This window comes from Hyperolius riggenbachi, chromosome 7 (assembly GCF_040937935.1).
Source record: "Hyperolius riggenbachi isolate aHypRig1 chromosome 7, aHypRig1.pri, whole genome shotgun sequence".
Lineage (NCBI taxonomy): Eukaryota > Metazoa > Chordata > Amphibia > Anura > Hyperoliidae > Hyperolius > Hyperolius riggenbachi.
In genome coordinates, this window is record NC_090652.1 from 47,171,103 (window position 1) to 47,183,243 (window position 12,141).

At 49.0% G+C, this 12,141-nt stretch overlaps 1 protein-coding gene across 4 annotated transcripts in view; it reads right to left on the bottom strand.

Moving 5' to 3' along the window:
* The window catches only part of LOC137524293 (RING finger protein 112-like), a 77,086-nt gene extending 67,616 nt beyond the window's left edge, over positions 1–9,470 (bottom strand). Inside the window, exon 1 of one of the 4 annotated variants that reach the window (XM_068243999.1) lies at positions 9,393–9,470. The gene's annotated coding sequence lies outside the window, so the exon portion shown is untranslated. Of the gene's footprint in view, positions 1–1,610; positions 1,698–9,392 lie in introns of those variants that run through there. The other 3 variants (XM_068243998.1, XM_068243994.1, XM_068244000.1) reach the window with 3 other exon arrangements.
* Between the last annotated feature and the right edge of the window lie 2,671 nt (positions 9,471–12,141).

The window sequence follows — 12,141 nt, forward strand, 5'->3', positions numbered from 1 at the left end:
TACTAGATTTCCTGTGCGAAATTGATAACTTTCGTTTCTCGATTGTAAACCCAATTCGAGATTGCAGCATATAGGGACCCAGTAACCTTTCTTTAACATCACATTGCTCACATTCTTTAAGCCGTCGGAAGTGACTATTCCCCGAACGGTGACTGGAGCGTGTTGAACGTGATTGGGCTGGCTACCGTATTGTGACTGCGGGAGTCTCTTTCCTCCCTGAACTGGAAGAGTGGTGGCAGTGTATTTACCAGATTTCCAGCGCGAAATCGATATTTTTAGTTTACAGATTGTATATACAATCAGAATTGTACATGTATGGGCACCTCCAACCGATCTTAACCGTTTACTACGCACACAGTGAATTTGCCTCCAGCAGTCTCTAGTGCATGAGACCTGCATGACAACAGTGGCCTAGTAATACGGGATTGGTGGATGTTTGTCCCATTACATATTGTCGGCAGCTGCACGACCCATCTTTGTCAGTCTGTTCACCGTACTTCCTGCGTATGCTAACGGGAGCAGATTAGACGGGATTGGCACGCTCTGTCACCTTTTCTTTCTTCTTACCTCTGACGATCCAGCAACCGGTCTCGTTGTCCGTCTGCGCCCGTACTTCCTGCGTACGCTAACGGGAGCAGATCTCGACGGGATTGCGGGGCTGGATTGTCACAGTTATATCTCTATATCCCATGCTGATGTCACAGTGCAGTGCAGTGTCACCCTGTATCCCTAGATGTTATATCTCTATATCCCTGTATCCCGGATGTTATATCTCTATATCCCATGCTGATGTCACAGTGCAGTGCAGTGTCACCCTGTATCCCTAGATGTTATATCTCTATATCCCATGCTGATGTCACAGTGCAGTGTAGTGTCACCCTGTATCCCCGGATGTTATATCTCTATATCCCATGCTGATGTCACAGTGCAGTGCAGTGTCACCCTGTATCCCTAGATGTTATATCTCTATATCCCTGTATCCCGGATGTTATATCTCTATATCCCATGCTGATGTCACAGTGCAGTGCAGTGTCACCCTGTATCCCTAGATGTTATATCTCTATATCCCATGCTGATGTCACAGTGCAGTGTAGTGTCACCCTGTATCCCGGATGTTATATCTCTATATCCCATGCTGATGACACAGTGCAGTGCAGTGTCACCCTGTATCCCGGATGTTATATCTCTATATCCCATGCTGATGACACAGTGCAGTGCAGTGTCACCCTGTATCCCGGATGTTATATCTCTATATCCCATGCTGATGACACAGTGCAGTGCAGTGTCACCCTGTATCCCGGATGTTGTTATATCTCTATATCCCATGCTGGTGACATAGTGCAGTGTAGTGTCACCCTGTATACTAGATGTTATATCTCTATATCCCATGCTGGTGTCATAGTGCAGTGTAGTGTCACCCTGTATACTAGATGTTACATCTCTATATCCCATGCTGGTGTCATAGAGCAGTGTAGTGTCACCCTATATCCCTGGATGTTATATCGCTATATCCCATGCTGATGTCACAGTACGATGTAGTGTCACCCTGTATACTAGATGTTATGTCTCTATATCCCATGCTGATGTCACAGTACGATGTATAGACTCACCCTGTATCCTGGGATGTAGGGTTCCTGTATCCTGTGGTTTTCCAGTGTACACAGGAAGAGTGAAGCGAAAGTGAAAGTTACACTGTGACACCTCCCGCCTCCTCCTATTGGCTGTCAGCAGGCTGGGAGGTTGTGTGTCACCCAATCCTGTGACACAGGCAGACACTGCTGTGTAATGTAATGGCTGGCTGGCTGGCTGGCTGGCTGGCTGGCTGAGTGGAGGGAGGGGGATTAGTGGGAGGCTGGGAAGGGCTATAAATACTCCCATGAAGGCTGCAGCTGCAGGTAACACTGTAATCTCTTCTCAGCAAGAAGCATTAACCCCTCAGCTGCCTTGCTAGAAGACATCAGTTATTAGGGTAGAAGTCATGTATTGTTTTCTGCCACTTTAGATTCAGTAAAAACACAAACATAAAAGCAAAGCTGAACCTGCAGGGTTAGGAAAATTGATGTGGTGTGATAGATTGTTTGGGAAAATTGAAACAATTATTTTAAAACATTAGGTTCCCTCAAAGCTATGGGGTTGGTTCATAATGGCCATAAACCTGTTGAAAAAAAAACAAAAAGGTCAAAGGCTTGCGCTCCACAGCACAGTTTACTAATAACTTTAAAGGAAAACTTTAAAAATAAAAATTTCACCAATCAGATAGGGGATACGCGGGCTCCAAAAAAACACATATATACTCCAGTTTTTAAAATCCAGTCCACATAAAAGCCGCAATCACAATCCACATGGCCTGCTTGTCCGCAGATAGAAGGTATGGGATTTCTGTAACGCTCGGTGAAGCACAGAGAGGTCTGATTACCGGTGACCTGCAGCGTCACGGGAAATACAGACGTATACCAGATTATGTGTGATCTGCAGTATCACCGATAATCCAATATACCAGCTAACCTCTGTTCACCGGAGTAGAGTGTAGTGTTTTGGTGTAACAGTAACACTTAGAGGACTAGGCCTCAGTACAGTAAGACGTACTGTACAGATTACTTCCGCAACCCTGAGCTCTCCAAGACGGGAGGAGTCAGACTGCTAGCAGGAAGTATCTTCTGAAAGTCACCCTCAGGCGGAAGGGTTACTAACAGAACGAAGAACCTCCTCCAATGATGAGGTCGGTTCTCGAGGTCGGACAAGCCAGGTCGTACACACACAGACAGATAAAGTACAAGATCGAGAGGCAGAGACGGAGTCAAAGTACAGGCAGGGTTCGGCAACGGGGTATCAAGTATATCGGGGTACAGAATCAGGAGGCAGAAACAGAGTCTAGGAGCGAGCCGGGGTTCGGCAACGGTGTATCAGAAATAACGAGGTACAAGATCAAAGTTCAGAAGAGTAGTCAAGGCAGGCAAGAAGTCATAACAAATAATCACAATCAAACTAGTACTTAAGCTATCAACAAATCTATCTTAGTGTAGGATTACAGCTCCAGCTGGTCCCGGCACACTAACGGATCTGACTAACGGATCTGGGTGCTCCCACGTATGTGAACGCAACGCCAGACAAGGAACAAATGAACAGCTAGCAGTATATATACACATATCCCCTCTCCAGCACCTCCCTAAGTGCTGGACCAATGAGGAGTGAAGCTATGGTCAGCTGACCTGCCTGGTCAGCTGACTCTCCCCTGAGAGTAATAAATTATGTTTGAGTGCGCGCGCGCGCGTCACTCTGAATCCTGTGGGACTATGAGTCCCAGCAACAGCAGCCCCGTTCTGCGGTGTCCCCGCAGCGGGGATCTGCTGGCTATCTGCCGCATTCAGCGCGGCGGTTTCGCCGCGTTCTGCGGCCTGATGCACGGAGGCAGCCGCCTCATGATGCGAGGAGGCGGCTGCCTCTCCGTGCGAGAAGTTCCTGTGTGCGGAAGGAGCCGCCCGCCGCTGGCTCATGGCGGCGGCTCCTCCGCGCTTTCTCACAGTACCCCCCCCCCCCCCCGAGGAGTGGACTCCGGACAGCTCCTTCCAGGTTTTTCTGGATGTACAGTATGAAATTCTTTCACTAACTCGTCCGCATGCATGCGATTCCCCGGTACCCATTGTCTCTCCTCAATACCGTACCCCTTCCAGTGTACGAGATACTGCACCGAGTTCTGTACCGTACGTGAATCTATAATCTTTTCCACTTCATACTCGGGTTGGGCATTGACTAAGACAGGAGGAGGGGGGGCGGGACCCACCTGGACTGCAGGTTTGAGAAGCGATACGTGGAAAGACCTCACTCCACGCATACTGGTGGGAAGATCAACGGAGTATGTGACATTGTTAATCTTCCTAGTAACTGGAAACGGACCCACGAACCTGGGACCAAGTTTGTCCGAGGGTTGTTTCAGGGTCAGGTGACGGGTTGACACCCAAACCAAATCTCCTGGTTGGAATTTCCATTCCAACGAGCGTCTCTTGTCAGCCTGACTTTTCTGACTCTGGAATGCCTTTACAAGGTTATTTTTGATGATCCACCACATGTCCTTAAATGATCTCAACCACATCTCCAAGGCTGGGAACGGAGTGGCCGCAACTGGCAGTGGGGAGAATTTAGGCAGTTTACCGGTCACAATCTGAAATGGGCAGAAACCTGAGGACGAACTCTTTAAGTTATTGTGGGCAAATTCTGCATAAGGTAAATATTTCACCCAATCATTCTGTGCCTCAGCAACGTAGCATCTCAAAAATTGCTCCAGCGACTGGTTGACCCTCTCCGTCTGGCCATTTGTCTGTGGGTGATACCCTGAGGAAAATGACAATTTCATGCCCATCAAGTGACAAAATGCCCTCCAAAATTTCGAAATAAACTGAACTCCCCGATCAGATACTATGTCCTCTGGAATGCCATGTAGCCTGAAGATATGGATGATAAATAAATCGGCCAGTTCCTGGGCCGAGGGGAGTCCTTTCAAAGGCACGAAGTGGGCCATCTTGCTAAAACGGTCGACCACCACCCAAATAACTGACATGCCTTCAGATCTGGGAAGCTCCCCCACGAAATCCATGGACAAATGGGTCCATGGTTCGCTCGGGGTGGGTAAAGGCTGCAAGATACCTACAGATGCCAGCCGGGAGGGCTTGTTTCTTGCGCACACCGCACATTCCCTGACAAATTCTTTACAGTCAGCGGCTAGCGAAGGCCACCAAGCACATCTGGCCACAAGATCCTGCGTCCTAGATGCTCCTGGATGTCCCGCATTCTTATGGGAGTGAACCATCTCCAAGATCTGGAGACGGAAGGGTAACGGAACAAATAACACCCCGTCTGGTTTCCCCTCTGGGATATCCTGCTGAAAAGGACTCAAAGTCTCTTCCCAGTCCTCCCAAGTCTCGGTGGCGGTTAAGACCACATTTCGTGGGACAATGGTCTCAGGAACAGGGGGCTGTGCTGTCTCTGGCTCAAAACACCTAGAAAGAGCGTCTGCCTTGGTATTCTTGCTCCCTGGCGTATAAGTGATCAAAAATGTAAATCTCGAGAAGAATAGTGACCATCGAGCCTGCCTTGGGCTCAATCTTTTAGCCCCCTCGATGTATTCTAGGTTCTTGTGGTCGGTATAAACTGTGATAGTGTGCTCCGCTCCTTCTAGCCAGTGACGCCACTCTTCGAAGGCCAACTTGATGGCTAAGAGTTCCCTGTTGCCTATGTCATAGTTTCTCTCTGCCGGAGAGAACCTTCGGGAAAAATAGGCACACGGGTGTAGTCTACCCTGGAGACCAGAACGCTGGGACAGCACAGCCCCCACCCCGATCTCTGAGGCGTCCACCTCAACAATAAATGGAACGGAGGTGTCAACGTGTCTGAGTATGGGAGCTGAACAGAACAACCCCTTTAACTTAGAAAAAGCCTGTACTGCCTCGGGAGGCCAATGAGTGGTGTCTGCCCCTTTTCTAGTAAGGCTAGTGAGAGGAGCGACCACTGTGGAATACCCCTTTATAAACCTTCTATAATAGTTCGCAAACCCCAAGAACCGTTGCAATGATTTTAACCCCACCGGCTGTGGCCACTCCAGGACCGCGGAAACCTTGGCAGGGTCCATAGACAAACCTGAGGTGGAGATTATGTACCCCAAAAACGCAACCGACGTGACCTCGAAAATACATTTTTCGAGCTTGGCGTATAACAAATTTTGCCTCAGTTTGTCTAACACCATCCTGACATGGGTTCTGTGTTCCGAGAGGTTGTTAGAAAAAATGAGAATGTCGTCAAGATAGACTAGAACGAATCTTTCCCAATACCTCCCGAAACACCTCATTGATGAGTTCCTGGAAGACGGCCGGGGCATTACACAACCCGAAGGGCATCACCCTATACTCGTAGTGCCCATCGGGGGTATTGAAGGCCGTCTTCCATTCATCGCCTTTCCTTATACGCACCAGGTTGTATGCCCCCCGTAAATCCAGTTTAGAAAATATGCTAGCCTCAGTGACCTGTGTGAACAAATCGTCAATAAGTGGTAACGGGTAGCGATTCTTCACAGTGATTTTATTGAGACCTCGATAATCGATGCAAGGCCGTAACCCCCCATCTTTCTTTTTGACAAAAAAGAAACCTGCCCCAGCGGGCGACCGGGACGGCCTAATGAAGCCCTTTGCCAAGTTCTCACGAATGTATTCCTGCATGGCAAGTTTCTCGGGGCCAGACAAGTTATATAAATGACCTCGAGGAGGCACACAACCGGAACGAAGATCAATGGGACAGTCGAAGGAACGATGCGGGGGCAACTTATCCGCGGCCTTGGGACAAAATACATCGGCATAATCTGCATATTGCTTTGGTACACCTTCCACCTGTACCTTGGTTAGACCCAACGTTAGTCTCCCCAAACACTGCTGGAAACAGTGAGGTGACCATGCCGTCAACTGTCCTGTGGCCCAGTCTATCTGTGGGGAATGTACCTGCAACCAAGGCATGCCTAGGATAATAGTGGAGGTGGACATTTGCAACACATAAAACTGTAACTGCTCCCCGTGTAAAACCCCTATGGTGAGTCCCACAAACGGAGTCTGTGACAGGGGACAGTTCCGCTGCAAAGGGGAGTCGTCAACTGCCGTGACCTGGATGGGGGGTCTCACGGGAGTGAGTGGTAACCCCAACTCCTGAGCAAACTCAAAATTCATAAAGTTAGCCGCTGAGCCGGAATCAATGAAGGCTTCAGTGGCAACAGATTTATCTTCCCATGTGACCGTACATGGGAGAAGTAATTTTTTTTCCTTAAGGGGTGAAGTCTGTGTGCCTAGGGTGTCACCCCCCACTACTCCTAGGCAGACCCGTTTCCCGCCCTATTGGGGCAGTTTCGCACCCTATGCCCTGCCTCTGCACAGTATAGGCACAGTTGTTCCGTCATCCTCCGCCTTCGCTCCACCTGGGTCAATTTTGAACGACCAATTTGCATCGGCTCTGGTGGAGGCAAGGCCAGAAAGGGTGAGACAGGCGGAGGTGCTGGTTCAGAGGCTGCAGCAACCGGTGCCGTATACGAAGTCACCCTGACACGGTGACTTCCCCTAGCCTGCTTCTGATGGCGTAGCCTGCGATCTACACGAATGGCCGATGATATGGCCTCATCAACTGTCTTGGGCTCTGGTACTGTCAACATTAAGTCAGAGACCTCCTCCGTCAACCCAGACAGAAAATAATCCATCAGAGCGAAGTTATCAAATCTAGAGGTGATTGACCACCTACGGAACTCCGCCGCATAATCCTCGACCGACCCTCTGCCTTGCCGCAAAAGCTCGAGTTTCCGCTCTGAGGTCACAGCAAGGTCAGGGTCGTCGTAGATTATGGCCATGGCCTTAAAGAACTCGTCTACCGAAGTCAGAGCGGTATCGGTAGCAGGCAGGTTATATGCCCAGGACTGGGAGTCCCCAGTCAATAAGGTTTTAATAAAGATGACCCGTTGGGCCTCAGTCCCCGAAGATCGGGGTCTCAATTCAAAATACGACAATACTCTACTCCTGAAATTCCGGAAGTCCGACTTGTGGCCGGAAAATTTCTCAGGGACAGGCATACGGATGTCGTCACTAGGAGGGGATCGCACTGAATCGACTGATGTCTGGAGGGTTCTCACAGAGCCTGATAAGGCATCAATTAAGGCTTTGTGCTGGCCTAGTGCTTGATGAATGCTATCCACCGAAGTGGCAAGCACAGTCAGAGGATCAGTGCGTTCCATCGGTATCTTTGGTCTGGCGTTCTGTAACGCTCGGTGAAGCACAGAGAGGTCTGATTACCGGTGACCTGCAGCGTCACGGGAAATACAGACGTATACCAGATTATGTGTGATCTGCAGTATCACCGATAATCCAATATACCAGCTAACCTCTGTTCACCGGAGTAGAGTGTAGTGTTTTGGTGTAACAGTAACACTTAGAGGACTAGGCCTCAGTACAGTAAGACGTACTGTACAGATTACTTCCGCAACCCTGAGCTCTCCAAGACGGGAGGAGTCAGACTGCTAGCAGGAAGTATCTTCTGAAAGTCACCCTCAGGCGGAAGGGTTACTAACAGAACGAAGAACCTCCTCCAATGATGAGGTCGGTTCTCGAGGTCGGACAAGCCAGGTCGTACACACACAGACAGATAAAGTACAAGATCGAGAGGCAGAGACGGAGTCAAAGTACAGGCAGGGTTCGGCAACGGGGTATCAGGTATATCGGGGTACAGAATCAGGAGGCAGAAACAGAGTCTAGGAGCGAGCCGGGGTTCGGCAACGGTGTATCAGAAATAACGAGGTACAAGATCAAAGTTCAGAAGAGTAGTCAAGGCAGGCAAGAAGTCATAACAAATAATCACAATCAAACTAGTACTTAAGCTATCAACAAATCTATCTTAGTGTAGGATTACAGCTCCAGCTGGTCCCGGCACACTAACGGATCTGACTAACGGATCTGGGTGCTCCCACGTATGTGAACGCAACGCCAGACAAGGAACAAATGAACAGCTAGCAGTATATATACACATATCCCCTCTCCAGCACCTCCCTAAGTGCTGGACCAATGAGGAGTGAAGCTATGGTCAGCTGACCTGCCTGGTCAGCTGACTCTCCCCTGAGAGTAATAAATTATGTTTGAGTGCGCGCGCGCGCGTCACTCTGAATCCTGTGGGACTATGAGTCCCAGCAACAGCAGCCCCGTTCTGCGGTGTCCCCGCAGCGGGGATCTGCTGGCTATCTGCCGCATTCAGCGCGGCGGTTTCGCCGCGTTCTGCGGCCTGATGCACGGAGGCAGCCGCCTCATGATGCGAGGAGGCGGCTGCCTCTCCGTGCGAGAAGTTCCTGTGTGCGGAAGGAGCCGCCCGCCGCTGGCTCATGGCGGCGGCTCCTCCGCGCTTTCTCACAATTTCCCTGTAAAACAAACTTTACATAGCGCAATACTGCATAAATTAAAACACACAGTGATCACTCCAGGGATGGTGTATAGGGCCTCCACCAGAAACACTTGATGCTTGAGGGGTACTGCGCCCCCATAGTGGGCATAAAACCTTACACATTTATTGCTAAAAGCTGCATAAAAAACCCTACATCCCAGGAAACCCTGGTCTTTAGGGGGGTTTAACTTTGTGGTCCTAAAGTGATTAAAAGGAACAAATATTGCTGCCAACACATGCCTCTGGTGTTAGGTTTCCTTTCAAAAAACAAAAGCAAACAAAAAACCCCACCTACAGTCAATTGCTAAGCTCATCTCTACTGACTGATAGCTTGTCATAGTCTATGCAGGTTTTGTCACTGGTCAGAGGTAGATCCCAGTCCCCGAGCAGCAAGACACAGGTGCTGATCACCTCAGGATATTAGGCCCGGTTGGTGGGTCACTTACCAGCCACAGAGCGAGGTGGGTAGATGGACATGTTGAGGACAAGTCACATCGGATCCTCCTTATTGTGCTTCCTCTATCACACCAGGAAGTTATGGGAGATGACAACAAGCTGCAGCCTGATCATCATTGTCACCAGGAAGGGCTGAGTACATTGTCTCCTGTGTAATAACTAATCCCAGCTGGAGCTCACCAATTACATCACCTCCTCCTGATCACAGACAGCAGAGCAAGTCTAACTACAGCTGTGGTCTGTAATGCTAAACTGAGGTCCACCATAGAAATGTGGTCAGGCTGCCTCTGATCCTAAAGTAAAAAAAAAAAAAAAAATGACTTTTACTCACCTGGGGCTTCCAATAGCCCCCTGCAGCTGTCCGGTGCCCTCGCCGTGTCCCTCCGATCCTCCTGTCCCCGCCGGCAGCCACTTCCAGTTTTGCCGTCAGGAGCCGACAGGCTGGGAATGCGAGTGATTCTTCGCGTTCCCAGCCACAATATCGCCCTCTATGCTGCTATATGCTTCATGCTATATGCTATAGCAGCATAGAGGGCGATATTGTGGCTGGGAACGCGAAGAATCACTCGCGTTCCCAGCCTGTCGGCTCCTGGCGACGAAACCGAAAGTAGCTGCCGGCGGGGACAGGAGGATCGAAGGGACACGGCGAGGGCACCGGACAGCTGCAGGGGGCTATTGGAAGCCCCAGGTGAGTAAAAGTCTTTTTTTTTTTTTTTTTTGACTTTAGGATCACTTTAAAGGGGAACTTCAGCCTAAACAAACATACTGTCATTGAGTTACATTAGTAATGGTAGTTAAAATAGATAATCTCTTACCCACTCTGTTTTAAAAACAGGCAAAGGTTTGTGATTTCATGGGGGAAGCCATCTTTTTCATGGGGGCAGCCATCTTTTTGGTTGAAAGGAGGTGACAGGGAGCATGAGACACAGTTCCACCCATCCTGTGTCCTGATCACCCTTCCCAGCTGTGTGCGCTAGGCTTCAAATCTCAAATTCAAAATTAAAAAATAACTAAAATGCACCAAAACAGCAAAAAGAGAACAACATCATTAGAAATCCCATCATGCTTTGCACAACATCAGGGGAAAAATGCCCGGGCAGTTTTCTTCTGTGCAGCTAAAAATTAGGCTTGGGTAAGAAAAACAATGTTCTGATGCTGTGAAACTGTCCTTTTCAGTGCTGCTGAGCAGATTTTTAGTCTGGAGGTTCACTTTAAAGGACACCTGAACTGAGAGAGATATGGTGGCTGCCACATTTCCCTTTAGACAATAATTGCCAGTTGCCTGGCAGTCATGCTGATCTCTTTGGATGCAGCGGATCAGTGCTAGTCTAGTTTAGGGGACCCAGCAGGACACTCTATATGGGACGGTTCTCCAATCACAGCACCCTCTACTGCATGAAGTGTTGTGATTGTTGCCGAATAGTATGGGCGTAGTTTACTATAACCTATCTGAAACCTAGCAGTTCAAGAACATGGGCGTATCAATAACCCCTGCGGCCCCTGCCATGGCAGGGGGTCCAAGAGGCTTTGGGGGCCCCTCCTCCCTCTCCCCAACTGCAAGTGCAGCCAAGTAGCAAAAACCTCACAAAAACCATGTGCAGGAGCATGTCTCTCTGCTGCTATTTGCTGACTCTCGATCATGTAACCTGCATGGAGTTAGGGGACCAATAGTGCCCCATGCTATCACTTATGAAGGAGGTCCTTATTAAGTCTAGTTACACCCCTGTTCGGGAAGGTGCTGTCCAACCAATCACTTTGAAGAGGATCCGAGATGGAAAGTAACTATAACAAGAAACTTGTCTATATATCTTAACTAAAGTTTAGATAGTTTACACAGCTGCCAACAGCTTCAACAGTTTATGATTATTTATTGCTGTGATACAATGAGGGCAGCCATGTTCTGTTTGTCACACTACACTGAGGCAAGCTGATAGCATCTCCAGCACTCAACCTGTGGAAAATTCCACTCCCCCTCCTCCACCCCTCTGCCTCTGAAATCTGTGGCTAGTAAGAGGGTCAGCGCATACCACAAAGGCTGCATCTGAAATGACAACCAGCTCATGTGTGCAGCACCTCTAATAGGCTTTCTGCACACTTCGCATTCACCTCAGATGCAAATCATATGCAAAACTACTACTACTTATCACGCAAACAGGAAACTCAGGAGGATGGGCTGGGAGCAGCTAACCTGATAGTTATATACTTGCAGAGTTAAGAAAAAAATGGGGGGGGGGGGGGGGGGAGGGTAAGGCTGCGCATCCCTAAACACATGCCATAATTGACTGGTTAACCGCATAGGCATACACCGCCTCTATTAGACTGAAAAATGCATGCCCTGCATCCAAAACAAGTGCTAACATTTATTACACTAGGAGGAACTTTAGCTTCCAATATGGTTTGCATGCAAAGTATAATGTACTAGACACTTGCGCCACGGTGAGGCAAACCTCCGGGCAAGTGACCTAACCTAAATTAAAAACAACATATGTAAAACCTTGGGAGCAGCTAAGCAAAAAAATGTTTAACTTACATTTTGTTGGACAGCGGGGAGAGGGCCAGCGCATACCACAAAGGCTGCATCTGAAATGACAACCAGCTCATGTGTGCAGCACCTCTAATAGGCTTTCTGCACACTTCGCGTTCAGCTGCTCCTCCTGCCCAGACTGAGCGCCCATAAGCCCTTGCTACATTGCTCTAAGAGTGCCAAGGCACAAAAGAAGCTGTGGGCGAGGCTTGTTT